This window comes from Monodon monoceros, unplaced genomic scaffold (assembly GCF_005190385.1).
Source record: "Monodon monoceros isolate NGI ecotype Baffin Bay Population unplaced genomic scaffold, NGI_Narwhal_1 Super_Scaffold_22, whole genome shotgun sequence".
Lineage (NCBI taxonomy): Eukaryota > Metazoa > Chordata > Mammalia > Artiodactyla > Monodontidae > Monodon > Monodon monoceros.
This window is the reverse complement of record NW_021703779.1, coordinates 92,218,457-92,236,760: the sequence shown is the minus strand read 5'-3', so window position 1 is coordinate 92,236,760 and position 18,304 is coordinate 92,218,457.

Sequence of the window (18,304 nt, the reverse complement as noted above, 5' to 3'; positions counted from 1 at the left end):
GATGATCTTGACAGTTTTGAGGAGTACAGGTCAGGTATTTTGTAGAGTGTTCCTCAACTGCTATTTGTCTGATGTTATTCTCATGATTAGATTGGGGTTGTGGGCTTTTAAGGGGAAGGACAATAGAGGTGAAGTGCCATTCTCATCACATCATATGTAAGGCTATCAACATGACATCACTAATGGTGTTAATCTTGACCACCTGTTGAAGATAGTATTTGTGAGGTTTCTCCACTGTTAAGTTATTCCCATCCACTTCCCGCCCTGCCCATCCCATACTCTATTCTTTGGATGCAAGTCACATGCTTGTGTAGCCCTCCCTTGCAGGGTAAGGTATGCTCCATCTTGTCAAAGGGGGAGTATCTACGTAAATTATTTGGAATTCTGTACAGGAGATTTGTCTCTTCTCCCATATTTATTTATTCATTGTTCACTTACATTTGTATGGAATCCTGAATATTTATTACAGACATTTAGATTTTTATAACAGTCTGGGTAAGGTGCTTATGGCATCTAGTGGGCAGAGACAGTAGTTGCTGGTCCTATAATGCACAGGACAGATCTCCACAACAAAGAGTTGTTTCACCCCAAATGTCAATAACACCAAGGTTGAGAAACCCTGCTTTAGAGTCTTGGATGTTCTACTATGTTAGATATTGCATATGGAAATACAGGTCTAATTTCATAATTGAAGTCAGTGAATAAAAGTTGTGTTTTCAGAGAACTTTGCTGGAATACATAAAATGAATAATTCTTTTGGTGTTATATAGACATAAAGTAGGAGATTTAGTCTCTCTAAGACTATGTACAAAATGAGCTGGAAAGTTGAGGCAGCTACCCAGACTATTCAAATCCAGTGGTATCCTCCACCTATCACCCTTCTATTGAAAAATTTTGAATAGTACAGAGTGGTAGTGTGCACTGAGTGAATTTACTGAATATTTACTTAGCACCAGTGTATGAGTTCTGGGAATCAAGAGAGGCTTTGGAATGACCCTTGAGGTGGGAAGGTGAAATGAAAAAGAAAATGCCATTTCCTTCAAAGTCTACCTCTGTACAGGCTCCTTTCCACTTCCTTGCCTTGTACTAGAATGGTGGTACTCAACCAAGGTCAATTTTGCATCCCCCAAAACATTTGGAAACATCTGCAGATGTTTTGGGGGAAGTCACAACCTCAGGGGAGGGGTGGTGCTGGCATCTAATGAGACCAGGGATGCTGTTAAACATGGTATAATGCACAGGACAGCTCCCCAAATAAAGAATTATCCAGCCCCAAATGCCAATAGTGCCAAGGTTGAGAAACCCTGGACTAGAGGGGAAGAAAACAATCTTTCAACTTGATCAAATTAATTTCTCACAACCAGAGAAAGGTGTAGTTACCTTGGTAGAGCCCTTTTAAAATTTGTGTGTGTGTGTGTGTGTGTGTGTGTGTGAGCGTATGTGTGTGTTTCACCAAGCTCTTTTCACTACTTCTTTGTCCAGATGATTTCTGGTGCTGAAAGACATTTTCAGAGCATAGGTGCATCTGAGTAAAATCAAACTTCTTACGCTAGCCTATAAAACTCTGAAAAACCAGGCCCTCCCCACCTTTCTGTCTTCTTTCCATGCTCTTCTGCCCTTGGTTCTCTTGATCCAGCCAACTGTGAAAGGTGCAAGCCCAGACTGGCATTACGACCTTTGCATTTGATGATCCTTCTGCCTGGACCACTCTTCCCCAAGATTTAAGCATGGCTGGCTTCCTTTCATCATCCCCATCTCAGCTTAGACATCACCTTCTCAGTAAAGCTTTCCCTAATCACCCTATCTAAAGTATACCGCCACACAAAACTCTTGATCCCATAGTTTTATATTGTCCATAGCACTTACCACTTTCTGAAGTTATCTTATTCGTTTGTCTTCTACACTAACATACAAGCTCTCTAGGAGCAAGAACCATGTCTCTTTAGTTTAGCTCGTATCTGTGTGCCCCACACCCAGTCTGGCACAGAGTCAGAGTTAAATGAATATTTATTTAATGACAAAATGGATGGATAAATGAGTTTGGAGTAAAGATTTTAAATTTCTGGAAATTCGAATTTCTAAGAAATGTTTTTGTTTTGTTTTGTTTTGTTTTTGCTTCAGTAGGCTCTTAAGAAAAAAAATGAAAATTGGGGAGTAAAATTTCAAGTTCAGAATATTTAAAAAGAACTAGTTGTAGTTTGAAGTCTTCATCATTTAGGAGCACACTACATGGTATATAAATTTCATTAGATCATAAAATAGTTATGCTTGTTGTATTGCATATAAGTGAAGAATTTATTCAAGTAATTACAAATTCAGAATTAAATTAAAAATAACTAAACTTTCATTCCTAGATTTTTTCCCACTTAAGAGAAGTGGAAAAACCCTTGAGGACAGGTGAAAACATCAATGCTGAAGCTGTTAGGTTTTAGGACTTAGGATCCCAGGCAGAGATTGAAAACATTCACTCTTAGAAAACAAGCCAAGAGAAGTGAGCAAGAAAAATACCTCACAACTCACTGAACATAGATTTTACCCCCAGGGAACGTTGTCTACTTAGTTTTATTTTCTGAAGTATTACTATCAGCATTGAGGTATTACTGAGATATTACTGTCTTCTTTGATGCTTCAGTTCATGATCTTTTGAAAATAGAAAGTTTATCATCTATTGCTTTGTTCTTTCAATGCAGAGTTTTAATAAATAACTTATTGAGGTGAAATTCACACAGCATAAAATTAGCTATTTTAAACTATACAATTCAGTGACATTTAGCCCATTCACAATGTTGTACAACCGCCACCTCTACCTAGTTCCAAAACATTTCCAGAACTTCAAAGTAAAACCCTGCCCCCATTAAGCAGTGTCTCCTCTACCCTCAGCCTCTGACATTCACTTTTCCGCGTTCTGTCTCTATGGATTTATCTATTCTGGATATTTCATATAAATGGAATTATAGGGACTCCCCTGGCGGTGCAGTGATTAGGACTCAGCCAGGGGCCAGTGGGCCAGGGTTTGATCCCTGGTCGGGGAACTAAGATCCCGCAAGCCACATGGCACAGCCAAAAAAAAAAAAAAAAAAAAAAGAGGAATTATACATTATGTGACCTTTTGTGCCAGGCCTTTTTCACTTGGCATGCTGTTTTTAAGGTTCATCCATGTACTAACACATATCAGTATTTCATTCGTTCTTATGGCCAAATATTATTTGATTCTATGGTTATACCACATTTTGTTTATCCATTCATAAAATGATGGATCTTTGGGGTGTTTCCATTTTTTTTGGCTATCATGAATAAAGTTACTAGGAAATTGGGTTGTACATGTATTTGTTTGATTACCTGTTTACAGTTATTTGGGGTATATGCCAGGGGTGGAATTGCTGGATTATATGGTGATTCTGTGTTTACATTTTTGAGGAACTGCTGAACTGTTTTCTGCAGCTGTACCATTTTGCATTCCCACTAACAATGTGGGAGGGCTCCAATTTCTCCACATTCTTGTCAATACTTGTTATTTTCCTTTTTCTTTTTTTATAGCCTTCGCAGTGAATGTGTAGTGGTGTCTCACTGTGGTTTCAATTTACATTTCCCTGACGACTAATGAGGCTGAGCATCTTGTCCTGTGTTTATTGTACATTTTGAGTGTAGATTATTTCTTTTTTAAAAATTTTAATTTTATTTATTTAGTTTTTTTATACAGCAGGTTCTTGTTAGTTATCTATTTTATACATATTAGTGTATATATGTCAATCCCAAACTCCCAATTCATCCCACCACCACCACTCCCACCTCCCTCTTTCCCCCCTTGGTGTCCATACTTTTGTTCTCTACATCTGTGTCTCTATTTCTGCCTTGCAAACCGGTTCATCTGTACCATTTTTCTAGATTCCACATATATGAGTTAATATACGATATTTGTTTTTCTCTTTCTGACTTACTTCATGCTGTATGACAGTCTCCAGGTGCATCCACGTCTCTACAAATGACCCAATTTCGTTCCTTTTTATGGTTGAGTAATTTTCCATTGTATATATGTACCACATCTTCGTTATCCATTCGTCTGTCGATGGACATTTAGGTTGCTTCCATGACCTGGCTATTGTAAATAGTGCTGCAATGAACATTAGGGTGCGTGTGTCTTTTTGAATTATGGTTTTCTCTGGGTATTTGCCCAGTAGTGGGATTGCTGGGTCATATGGTAATTCTCTTTTTAGTTTTTTAAGGAAACTCCATAATGTTCTCCAGAGTGGCTTTATCAATTTACATTCCCATCAACAGTGCAAGAGGGTTCCCTTTTCTCCACACCCTCTCCAGCATTTGTTGTTTGTAGATTTTCTGGTGATGCCCATTCTAACCTGTGTGAGGTGATACCTCATTGTAGTTTTGATTTGCATTTCTCTAATGATTAGTGATGTTGAGCAGCTTTTCATGTGCCTCTTGGCCATCTGTATGTCTTCTTTGGAGAAACGTCTGTTTAGGGTTGTTTGTTTTTTAAATATTGAATTGCATGAGCTGTTTATATATTTTGGAGATTAATCCTTTGTTGATTTGTTTGCAAATATTTTCTCCCATTCTGAGGGTTGTCTTTTTTTTTTTTTTGCAGCCATTTCTTTTACTTAGATCTGTCCCCATGCTGGTACATATAGATCAATTTCATTCACATAAATATATTGAATAAATTTACCATATTTTATTCGTCCACTGATGAAAAAAATCTTCTTCATTAAATAAGTCTTACCCATTAACAGAATGATAAGTACTTGTGTTTTATTGGAAAGACACTCTAATCCCCTTTCAAACATGTATTACAAGCATATCTTTTTAATAACCTTTTGAAGACTGCTGACATGTGATAATGAGGTCTGCTCTCCCCTCCCTGCTGAGTGTCATGAGATCTACCTGTATGTCAGAAGGCTTCTGAAAACCCAGAAAAATTCTTGAAGGGCTTTTTTAGGAAGTGCTATATACTAAAGAAAGTTTGCGATTTTTGACATGTTAAGGAACTGAGGTATGGTGTTTGCCTAGCCTCTGGATATTAAGCATTTCCCTCCTTCCTTCCTGCAATGCCATTCTTAGTAAATGACCAAGTTTTGTTTAAAATTCTACATCTATGGCTCTTTTTTTCATAGCACCATTCTTTTTGTTTGTTTGTTTGTTTTTTTTGCGGTACGCGGGCCTCTCACTGCCGTGGCCTCTCCCGTCGCGGAGCACAGGCTCCAGACGCGCAGGCCCAGCGGCCATGGCCCACGGGCCCAGCCGCCCTGCGGCACGTGGGACCCTCCCGGACCGGGGCACAAACCCGCGTCCCCTGCACCGGCAGGCAGACGCTCAACCACTGCGCCACGAGGGAAGCCCTCATAGCACCATTCTTTGATTAATTGACATTACATTTTCCCCAGTGATGCATTGTGCATATTTTTATGTGTCTCTTTGGACGGAGTTTCTGTGTAAGAAACTGTGTGAAAGTTGCTGTAGAAAAATTACTTAGAAGTTGAACTGTTGGTTTAGAGGGTTTGAGTATCTTGGGGTTTATCTAAATATTGCCAAATTGCTTTGCTAGAGTAGCTATTCTAATTTGTCCTACTTTCTATATAAGATTTCCCTTTTCACACCACTCTTACCAGCAGGTGGTGCTGTGAAACATTTAATCTGGTTGCTGAACGTGGTATCTTTTTGTTGTTTTCATCTACATTTACATGGTTATTTATGGTACTGTTCTCTGTTCTATACCGTTGATCTGTCTAGTCTTACATGAATAACACACTATTTTAATTCCTATAACTTTAAATAATAAAGAAATAACTTTAAATAATACATTTTGATATTCGTAGAAACCTATGTTCTTTCTATCGTGCAACACTGCCTTGATAGCATACTTTTTACATGTACTTAGCTCTTTCTAGTATCTTATCTCTGTAAAATATTTTAAGCTTCTGGAAGTGAAAGAATGTTTATTAGGCACCATCTGTATACTGAATATGGGTTAATTTCTGTTGCTTCTTTCTTAGCACTTATTAGGGTGTGATACATATAGCAGGTAAATGAATGAATGAAAAAACTAGCAGATCTCTGCCTCAATCGGTCAATGGGTGTGTGAAAGAAGATCTAATTAGGCTGTGGCCTTGCCTGATGCATTAACTCATACCATTATTGTACCAGCACCTGGCACCTACAGTAATGGGTCCTCTCAGCTTTATCAGAGTTCCTGGAAGGAGTGCTATTAAAGCCGGTTCCTGAGTTCCTGCTTTAGTTTCTAAAACATTATTCCACTGGGTCTTCCTGCCCCAGACTCAAGAGAGTATCATTGATGAGCTAGGACAGTAAGGGACCATCTCTGAGTGATACCTACCACTGAGGGTTGTCTTTTTGTCTTATTTATAGTGTCCTTTGCTGTGCAAAAGCTTTTAAGTTTCATTAGGTCCCATTTGTTTATGTTTGTTTTTATTTCCATTACTCTAGGAGGTGGGTCAAAAAAGATCTTGCTGTGATTTATGTCAAAGAGTGTTCTTCCTATGTTTTCCTCTAAGAGTTTTAGAGTGTCCAGTCTTACATTTAGGTCATTAATCCATTTTGAGTTTATTTTTGTGTATGGTGTTAGGGAGTGTTCTAATTTCATTCTTTTACATGTAGCTGTCCAGTTTTCCCAGCACCACTTATTGAAGAGACTGTCTTTTCTCCATTGTATATCCTTGCCTCCTTTGTCATAGATTAGTTGACAATAGGTGCATGGGTTTATCTCTGGGCTTTCTATCCTGTTCCATTGATCTATATTTCTGTTTCTGTGCAAGTACCATATAGTCTTGATTACTGTAGCTTTTTTTTTTTTACATCTTTATTGGAGTATAATTGCTTTACGATGGTGTGTTAGTTTCTGCTTTATAACAAAGTGAATCAGTTATACATATACAAATGTTCCCATATCTCTTCCCTCTTGTGTCTCCATCCCTCCCACCCTCCCTATCCCACCCCTCCAGGCGGTCACAAAGCACCGAGCTGATCTCCCTGTGCTATGCGGCTGCTTCCAACTAGCTACCTACCTTACGTTTGGTAGTGTATACATGTCCATGCCTCTCTCTCGCCCTGTCACAGCTTACCCTTCCCCCTCCCCATATCCTCAAGTCCATTCTCTAGTATGTCTGTGTCTTTATTCCTGTCTTACCCCTAGGTCCTTCATGACATTTTTTTCCTTAAATTCCATATATATGTGTTAGCATACGGTATTTGTCTTTCCCTTTCTGACTTACTTCACTCTGTATGACAGACTCTAGGTCTATCCACCTCATTACAAATAGCTCAATTTCGTTTCTTTTTATGGCTGAGTAATAGTCCATTGTATATATGTGCCACATCTTCTTTATCCATTCATCCGATGATGGACACTTAGGTTGTTTCCATCTCCGGGCTATTGTAAATAGAGCTGCAATGAACATTTTGGTACATGACTCTTTTTGAATTATGGTTTTCTCAGGGTATATGCCCAGTAGTGGGATTGCTGGGTCATATGGTAGTTCTATTTTTAGTTTTTTAAGGAACCTCCGTAACTGTTCTCCATAGTGGCTGTACCAATTCACATTCCCACCAGCAGTGCAAGAGTGTTCCCTTTTCTCCACACCCTCTCCAGCATTTATTGTTTCTAGATTTTTTGATGATGGCCATTCTGACTGGTGTGAGGTGATACCTCATTGTAGTTTTGATTTGCGTTTCTCTAATGATTAGTGATGTTGAGCATCTTTTCATGTGTTTGTTGGCAGTCTGTATATCTTCTTTGAAGAAATGTCTATCTAGGTCTTCTGCCCATTTTTGGATTGGGTTGTTTGTTTTTTTGTTATTGAGCTGCATGAGCTGCTTATAAATTTTGGAGATTAATCCTTTATCAGTTGCTTCATTTGCAAATATTTTCTCCCATTCTGAGGGTTGTCTTTTGGTCTTGTTCATGGTTTCCTTTGCTGTGCAAAAGATTTTAAGTTTTATTAGGTCCCATTTGTTTATTTTTGTTTTTATTTCCATTTGTCTAGGAGGTGGGTCAAAAAGGATCTTGCTGTGATTTATGTCATAGAGTGTTCTGCCTATGTTTTCCTCTAAGAGTTTGATAGTTTCTGGCCTTACATTTAGGTCTTTAATCCATTTTGAGCTTATTTTTGTGATGGAGGATTACTGTAGCTTTGTAGTATAGTCTGAAGTCAGGGAGTCATTCCTCCAGCTCTGTTTTCTTTTTTTCCTCAGGTTGCTTTGGCTACTCAGGGTCTTTTGTGTCTCCATACAAATTTTAAGATTTTTTGTCCTAGTTCTGTAAAAAATGCCATTGGTAATTTAATAGGGATTGCATTGAATCTGTAGATTGCTTTGGGTAGAATAGTCGTTTTCACAATATTGATTCTTCCAATCCAAAAACATGGTATGTATCTCCATCTGTTTGTGTCATCTTCGATCTCTTTCATCAGTGTCTTATAGATTACTGAGTAGAGGTCTTTTACCTCCTTAGGTAGGTTTATTCCTAGGTATTTTATTCTTTTGTTGCAATGGTGAAAGGGATTGTCTCCTTAATCTCTCTTTCTGATCTTTCATCGTTAGTGTATAGGAATACAAGAGATTTCTGTGCATTAATTTTGTATCCTGCTACTTTACCAAATTCATTGATTAGCTCTATTTGTTTTCTGGTGGCATCTTTAGGGTTATCTATGCATAATATCATATCCTCTGCAAACAGTGAGTTTTTTTTGTTTTTTTGTTTTGTTTTGTTTTGCAGTACGCAGGCCTCTCACTGCCGTGGCCTCTCCCGTTGTGGAGCACAGGCTCCGGACGCGCAGGCCCAGTGGCCATGGCTCACGGGCCCAGCTGTTTCGCGGCACGTGGGACCCTCCCGGACCAGGGCATGAACCCGCGTCCCCTGAATTGGCAGACGGACTCCCAACCACTGCGCCACCAGGGAAGCCCAACAGTGACAGTTTTACTTCTTTTCCAATTTCGATTCCTTTTATTTCTTTTTCTTCCCTGATTGCTGTGGCTAGGACTTCCAAAACTATGTTGAATAATAGTGGTGAGAGTGAACATCCTTGTCTTGTTCCTGATCTTAGAGAAATGCTTTCAGTTTTTCACCATTGAGAATGATATTGGCTGTGAGTTTGTCGTATGTGGCCTTTATTATTTTGAGGTAGGTTTCCTCTATGCCCACTTTCTGGAGAGTTTTTATCATAAATGGGTGTTCAATTTTGTCGAAAGCTTTTTCTACATCTATTGAGATGATCATATGGTTTTTTTTCTTCAGTTTGTTGATATGGTGTATCACATTGATTGATTTGCATATGTTGAAGAATCCTTGCATTCCTGTGTTAAATCCCACTTGATTTTGGTGTATGATCCTTTTAATGTGCTGTTGGATTCTGTTTGCTAGTATTTTGTTGAGGATTTTTGCATCTATATTCATCAGTGATATTGGTCTGTAATTTTCTTTTTTTGTAGTATCTTTGGTTTTGGTATCAGGGTGATGGTGGCCTCATAGAATGAGTTTGGCAGTGTTTCTCCCTCTGCAGTTTTTCGGAAGAGTTTGAGAAGGATGGGTGTTAGCTCTTCTCTAAATGTTTGATGTAGTTCACCTGTGAAGCCATCTGGTCCTGGACTTTTGTGTGTTGGAAGATTTTTAATCACAGTTTCAATCTCATTACTTGTGATTGTTCTGTTCCTATTTTCTATTTCTTCCTGGTTCAGTCTTGGAAGGTTATACCTTTCTAAGATTTTGTCCATTTCTTCCAGGTTGTCCACTTTATTGGCATAGAGTTGCTTGTAGTCGTCTCTTATGATGCTTTGTATTTCTGTGGTGTCCATTGTGACTTCTCCTTTTTCATTTCTAATTTTATGGATTTGAATTCTCTCCCTCTTTTTCTTGATGCATCTGGCTAAAGGTTTATCAGTTTTGTTTATCTTCTCAAAGAAGCAGCTTTTAGTTTTATTGCTCTTTGCTGTTGTTTTCTTTGTTTCTATTTCATTTATTTCTGCTGTGATCTTTATGACTTCTTTCCTTCTGCTAACTTTGGGTTTTGTTTGTTCTTCTTTCTCTAGTTCCTTTAGGTGTAACATTAGATTGTTTATTTGAGATTTTTCTTGTTTCTTGAGGTAGGATTGAATTGCTATAAACTTCCCTCTTAAAACTGCTTTTGCGGACTTCCCTGGTGGTGCAGTGGTTAAGAATCCACCTGCCAATGCAGGGGACACGGGTTCGAGCCCTGGTCTGGGAAGATCCCACATGCCGTGGAGCTACTGAGCCTGCGCGCCACAACTACTGAGCCCATGTTCCGCAACAAGAGAAGCCACCACAATGAGAAGCCCGCACACCGCAATGAAGAGCAGCCCCCATTCCCACAACTAGAGAAAGCCCGCGTGCAGCGACGAAGACCCAACGCAGCCCAAAATAAATAAATAAATAAATTTATTTTTTTTCAGAAACTGCTTTTGCTGCATCCCATAGGTTTTGGATCATTGTGTTTTTGTTGTCATTTGTCTCTTGGTATTTTTTGGTTTCCTCTTTGATTTCTTCAGTGATCACTTGGTTATTTAGTAGCGTATTGTTTAGCCTCCATGTGTTTGTGTTTTTTATATTTTTTCTCTGTAATTTATTTCAAATCTCATAGCGTTGTGGTCAGAAAAGTTGCTTGATATCATTTCAATTTTCTTAAATTTACCGAGGCTTGATTTGTGACCCAAGATGTGATCTATCCTGGAGGATGTTCCATGCGCACTTGTGAAGAAAGTGTAATCTTCTGTTTTCAGATGGAATGTCCTATAAATATCAATTAAATCTATCTGGTCTATTGTGTCATTTAAAGCTTGTGTTTCCTTATTAATTTTCTGTCTGGATGATCTGTCCATTGGTGTAAATGGGGTGTTAAAGTTCTCCACTATTATTGTGTTACTGTCAATTTCCTCTTTTATAGCTGTTGGCGTTTGAATTATGTATTGAGGTGCTCCTATGTTGGGTGCATATATATTTATAATTGTTATATCTTCTTCTTGGATTGAATCCTTGATCATTATGTAGTGTCCTTCCTTGTCTCTTGTAACATTCTTTATTTTAAAGTCTACTTTATCTGAAATGAGTATTATGACTCCAGCTTTCTTTTGATTTCCATTTGCATGGAATCTTTTTCCATCCTTCACTTTCAGTCTGTATGTGTCCCAAGGTCTGAAGTGGGTCTCTTGTAGGCAGCATATATATGGGTCTTATTTTTGTAGCCATTCAGCAAGCCTATGTCTTTTTTTTTTTTTTTTTTTGCGTTACGCAGGACTCTCACTGTTGTGGCCTCTCCTGTTGCAGAGCACAGGCTCTGGATGCGCACGCTCAGCGGCCATGGCTCACAGGCCCAGCCGCTCGGTGGCATGTGGGATCTTCCCGGACCGGGGCACGAACCTGTGTCCCCTGCATCGGCAGGCGGACTCTCAACCACTGCGCCACCAGGGAAGTCCAAGCCTATGTCTTTTGGTTGGAACATTTAATCCATTCACATTTAAGGTATTTATCGATATGTATGTTCCTATTACTATTTTCTTAATTGTTTGGGGTTTGTTTTTGTAGGTCCTCTTCTTCTCTTATGTTTACCACTTAGAGAAGTTCCTTTAACATTTGTTGTAGAGCTGGTTTGGTGGTGCTGAATTCTCTTAGCTTTTGCTTGTCTGTAAAGCTTTTGATTTCTCTGTAGAATCTAAATGAGATCCTTGCTGGGTAGAGTAATCTTGGTTGTAGGCTCTTCCCTTTCATCACTTTAAGTATATCATGCCACTCCCTTCTGACTTGTAGAGTTTCTGCTGAGAAATCAGCTATTGACCTTATGGGAGTTCCATTGTATGTTATTTGTCATTTTTCCCTTGTTGCTTTTAATAATTTTTCTTTGTCTTTAACTTTTGTCAATTTGATTACTATATGTCTCAGTGTGTTTCTCCTTGGGTTTATCCTGCCTGGGACTCCCCGTGCTTCCTGGACTTGGGTGGCTATTTCCTTTCCCATGTTAGTGAAATTTTTGACTATAATCTCTTCAAATATTTTCTCTGGTCCTTTCTCTGTCTCTTCTCCTTCTGGGACCTCTATAATAACGTGAATGTTGGTGTGTTTAATGTTGTCGTAAACGTCCCTTAGGCTGTCTTCATTTTTTTTTCATTCTTTCTTCTTTATTCTGTTCTGCAGCAGTGAATTCCACCATTCTCTCTTCCAGGTCACTTGTCTGTTCTTCTGCCTCAGTTATTCTGCTATTGATTCCTTCTAGTGTATTTTTTCATTTCAGTTATTGTATTGTTCATCTGTGTTTGTTCTTTAATTCTTCTAGGTCTTTGTTAAATATTTCTTGCATCTTCTCAATCTTTGCCTCCATTCTTTTTCTGAGGTCCTGGATCATCTTCACTATCATTATTCCGAATTCTTTTTCTGGAAGCTTGCCTATCTCCACTTCACTTAGCTGTTTTCCTGGGGTCTTATCTTGTTCTTTCATCTGGTACATAGTCCTGTGCCTTTTCATTTTGTCTATCTTTCTGTGAATGTGGTTTTTGTTCCTCAGGCTGCAGGACTGTAGTTCTTCTTGCTTCTGCTGTTGGCCCTCTTGTGGATGAGGCTATCTGAGAGGCTTGTGCAAGCTTCCTGATGGGAGGGATTGGTGGTGGGTAGAGCTGGGTGTTACTCTGGTGGGCAGAGCTCAGTAAAACTTTGATTCACTTGTCTGCTGATGGGTGGGGCAGAGTTCCCTCCCTCTTGCTTGTTTGGCCTGAGGCGACCCAGCACTGGAGCTTACAGGCTCTTTGGTAGGGCTAATGGTGGACTCCAGGAGGGCTAACACCAAGGAGTACTTCCCAGAACTTCTGCTGCCAATGTCCTTGTCCCCGTAGTGGGCCACAGCCATCCCCTGCCTCTGCAGGAGACCCTCCAACACTAGCAGGTAGGTCTGGTTCAGTCTCCTATGGGGTCACTGCTCCTTCCCCTTGCGTCCTGATGCATACATTACTTTGTGTGGGCCTTCCAAGAGTGGAGTCTCTGTTTCCCCCAGACCTATTGAAGTCTTGCAATCAAATCCCACTGGCCTTCTAAGTCCGATTCTTTGGGAATTCCTCCTCCCATTGCTGGATCCCCAGGGGGGAAGCCTGATGTGGGACTCAGAACCTTCACTCCCGTAGGTGGACTTCTGTGGTATAATTGTTCTCCAGTTTGTGAGTCACCCACCCAGTGGTTATGGGATTTGATTTGATTGTGATTGCACCCCTCCTACCATCTCATTGTGGCTTCTCCTTTGTCTCTGGATGTGGGGTATCTTTTTTGGTGGGTTCCAGTGTCTTTCTGTCGATGATTGTTCAGCAGTTATTTGTGATTCTGGTGCTCTCACAAGAGGGAGTGAGTGCATGTCCTTCTACTCCACCATCTTCAGATTATTTCTGACTTTAGAATATTTCTGAACGTTTACAGTTTCTTTTATACTGTGCAGAAGATAGAAAGAACAGAAGCAAACAGGAATGAAAGAGCTAGTGTTATAAAATTATATTTGGCAGATACCCCAAATGTCTTCCTGGCCTCAACTCCTGAGAATATCACATTTTCCATAACACTGCAAAGTTCCTTTCTGATATCAGGTCTTACTGGCCTTGAATATTTGCTGATACAGTTACATTTAACTGTATCATAGCAGGAATGTCATAAAAGTGGCAGACAGGAAATACGGAAGGCATATAGATGGGGCAAGTTGACCATCAACTCCATGTATCCATTGGGTAAAGAGGAGGTTGCAACCTCCTCTACAAAGGAGTGGACCTTTGTAGAGTAGATTGACCACATGCAGATAATTGACAAATGTATTGGAAGAGTTTACTTTTTTTCTTGAACAAATTAGGTAATGGAGAAGAAATCATCTTTCCCCTCAAAATTTCCACTTGCTTTCTCAGACACATTCCACATACATAGAACAAACCATATTTTCCTGTTTTTTTTAAAATGATATTCCTGATTGTTCTTTTAATCTGAGCAATACAGGGCACTTTAATAAATGTGGTTATGGTAATTTTGCTTATGATTAGATTATCAAACGTCTGGCAAATTGACATGAGGTCAGCAATGTAGCAAAATAGGTTGAGCTTTGAGCCCAGTCAGGAGATCTGTGTTCCGGTCCCCAGTTCTGAAATAACTAGCTCTGTAAACTTGGATAAATTACTTAACCTCTTGAAGCCCCAGTTTCCTCATTTGTAAATAAATGAATGATTGGACTCTAGATTATCCTTAAAGTCCATTACAGCTCTAAAATTCTATTTGAGAGGTTCATGTGTTATGTTAAATTTCAGAGGCAATGCATACTATTTCTATGTTTGCATATATAAAAATTAAAACTGTTGCCTCAGTTCAAACATGTATCAACAGAATAAGTTAAAAAGGAGAAAAAAATAAGGCCTAGGGACACAGGCTTTCAAGTTCTGAAGCCACACTCCTCTTTGTGTACTGGCTAAGTGCCTCGGTATTTTCTACATGTGGTGATCTGTCCTCTGCCCTGAGGTTTCTTAATCTAAGTTTTGCAATGTGTGTCGTAGATATTTGTTTATCAAACATAATGCAACTGGCTCAGACAGGACATAACACTATTTCCTAGTCAGTGGCTAAAACATTTCTCACCTCCTGAACTTTACCAATCTTAAATTCCATAACTTCTGTGACCTCAAATGAAGATACCTTGACTTTCACTTAATCTGATGATGGATTTTATTTTTTGCAGGAAGATACTGGGTTTTGAAACGATCCCCTCCCTTCACTTGTGGAAAACGTTATACTAAATGATAAGGTGATTCTGCCCTGCCACCCATACAGCTTCCTTCCAGGCCTTGTGGCACAAGACCTGGGGAGATCTGGGTCATTTCATTGCCATTGCCAGGGGAGTAAAACTGACAACTCTAGTCCCTGATGAAGAGTCAAGAGCTTACGATCTATCTGGGAAGGGTTATGTTACATGTAGGTAAAGCATGTTCATAATCTTGGGATTAATATACAAAGCCAATGGAAAGGGTGAAGCTGGTCATCTCAGATGAGAGAAGCTGACGTGGTCTTTGCATTAGTATTTATTTCCAATTTTAGAGGTTTCCTCATATTAGGATGCTACCAGAAAACTACTAGAGCTAATCAATGAATTTGGTAAAGTAGCAGGATTCAAAATTAATGCACAGAAATCTCTTGCTTTCCTATACACTAATGATGAAAAATCTTAAAGAGAAATTAAGGAAACTATCCTATCTACCATTGCAACAGAAAAGAATAAAATACCTAGGAATAAACCTCCCTAAGGAGACAAAAGACCTGTATGCAGAAAACTATAAGACACTGATGAAAGAAATCAAAGATGACACAAACAGATGGAGATATATACCATGTTCTTGGATTGGAAGAAAAAACATTGTGAAAATGACTATACTACCCAAAGCAATCTACAGATTCAATGCAATCCCTATCAAGCTGCCAAGGGCATTTTTCACAGAAGTAGAACAAACCATTTTAAAATTTGTATGGAAACACAAAAGACCCCGAATAGACAAAGCAATCTTGAGAAAGAAAAACGGAGCTGGAGGAATCAGGCTTCCTGACTTCAGACTATACTACAAAGCTACAGTAATCAAGACAGTATGGTACCAGCAAAAAACAGAAATATAGTTCAATGGAACAGGATAGAATGCCCAGAGATAAACCCATGCACATATGGTCACCTTATCTTTGACAAAGGAGGGAAGGATATACAATGGAGAAAAGACAGTCTCTTCAATAAGTGGTGCTGGGAAAACTGGACAGCTACATGTAAAAGAATGAAATTAGAACACTTCCTAACACATACACAAAAACAAACTCAAAATGGATTAAAGACTTAAATGTAAGGCCAGACACTATAAAACTCTTAGAGGAAAATATAGCCAGAATCCTCTATGACATAAATCACAGCAAGATCCTTTTTGACCCACCTCCTCAAGAAATGGAAATGAAAACAAAAATAAACACGTGAGATCTAATGAAACTTAAAAGCTTTTGCATAGCAAAGGAAACCATAAACAAGACAAAAAGACAACCCTCAGAATGGGAGAAAATATTTGCAAATGAAACAACTGACAAAGGATTAATCTCCAAAATATACAAGCAGCTAATGCAGCTCAATAACAAAAAAGCAAACAACCCAATCCAAAAATGGGCAGAAGACCTAGATAGACATTTCTTCAAAGAAGATATACAGACTGCCAACAAACACATGAAAAGATGCTCAACATCACTAATCATTAGAGAAACGCAAATCAAAACTACAAATGAGGTATCACCTCACACCAGTCAGAATGGCCATCATCAAAAAATCTAGAAACAATAAATGCTGGAGAGGGTGTGGAGAAAAGGGAACACTCTTGCACTGTTGGTGGGAATGTAAATTGGTACAGCCACTATGGAGAACAGTATGGAGGTTCCTTAAAAAACTAAAAATAGAACTACCATATGACCCAGCACTCCCACTACTGGGCATATACCCTTAGAAATCCATAATTCAAAAAGAGTCATGTACCAAAATGTTCATTGCAGCTCTATTTACAGTAGCCAGGTCATGGAAGCAACCTAAGTGTCCATCAACAGATGACTGGATAAAGAAGATGTGGCACATATATACAATGGAATATTACTCAGCCATAAAAAGGAAAGAAATTGAGTTATTTGCAGTGAGGTGGTTGGACCTAGAATCTGTCATACAGAGTGAAGTAAGTCAGAAAGAGAAAAATACCGTATGCTAACACATATATATATGGAATCTAAAAAAAAAAAAAGGTTGTAATGAACCTAGAGGCAGGACAGGAATAAAGATGCAGATGTAGAGAATGGACTTGAGGACATGGGGAGGGGGAAGGGTAAGCTGGGACAAAGTGAAAGAATAGCATTGACATATATACACTACCAAATGTAAAATAGATAGCTAGTAGGAAGCAGCTGCATAGCACAGGGAGATCAGCTCAGTGCTTTGTGGCCACCTAGAGGGGGGGGATAGGGGGGGTGGGAGGGAGATGCAAGAGGGAGTGGATATCGAGATATATGTATACATATAGCTGATTCACTTTGTTATACAGCAGAAACTAATACAACATTGTAAAGCAATTACACTCCAATAAAGATGTCAAAAAAAAACTGTACTAGATAAGATAAAGGCTCTATCAAACTTTATGATCACAGAACTTTATCAGAAAAGTGATCTATTCTGCACTAACTTAAGACCTGTTTTTCATATATTTATTACTTCTTGGCTATTTTTTGTTAATTTACAGGTGTACTTCGCATCAGTGCTTTCCTTGTGTTTCTGTATTTAGTCTTTCTCTTAGCCCTAGGTCAGCTTGTTTATTTCCCAAAAAGAAGCAGTTTCTGCAAAATGCTGGGGAAAATCCTGAATGTACACGAATAGGGATATGACTAATACATTATGGTATACCCATACTATGGAATACTGTGTAACAGTGAAAAAAGGATGAGGTAAAATTCTTTAGATACCTATCTACATACAAACATAATGACATGGAATAATGTTTGTGATATATTATTAAGTGCATAAGAGCAATTTGAAGAGCAACATGCATAATCTCATTTTGAAAAAATAAGTATATGTGACTGTATATATGCACAGCAAACATTTAGAATGATATATACCAGATTGTTTACAGTTATGTCTGTGGAGAGGTATCAGAGATTCTTTTACTTCATATACTTCTATTTGAACAAAAGAAGTAAACACGCACTTCATTTGTAATAAAATATATATATATGTATATATATATGTATATATATATATATATACATATATATATATAATAAAGAGACAATCAGGGCTTCCCTGGTGGCGCAGTGGTTGAGAGTCCGCCTGCCGATGCAGGGGACACGGGTTCGTGCCCCGGTCCGGGAAGATCCCACATGCCGCGGAGCGGCTGGGCCCGTGAGCCATGGCTGCTGAGCCTGCGCGTCCGGAGCCTGTGCTCTGCAACGGGAGAGGCCACAACAGTGAGAGACCGTCAGTGGAAAGTGGGGCTTGCTGTGTGAAAATTTGCTTTGTAAATAGCCTTTCAGAAATGTATTATTCCATGTACAGTGGTGTACAGCTACTAAGAGTTTGTCCACCTTCATATAGGACCTAATCTGCACCATGGCTCAATAAAGAGCAAGCATAGTCTCAGGCAGGAGCTGATTCATAAACTGATCTAGACTTCCATACTTAAATTTTGCCCAGGGGCAATAAAATCAGATTTGTTGAACTCTTTCATAAATACCATTGAAATGAGCTTGCAGAAAGTTGAG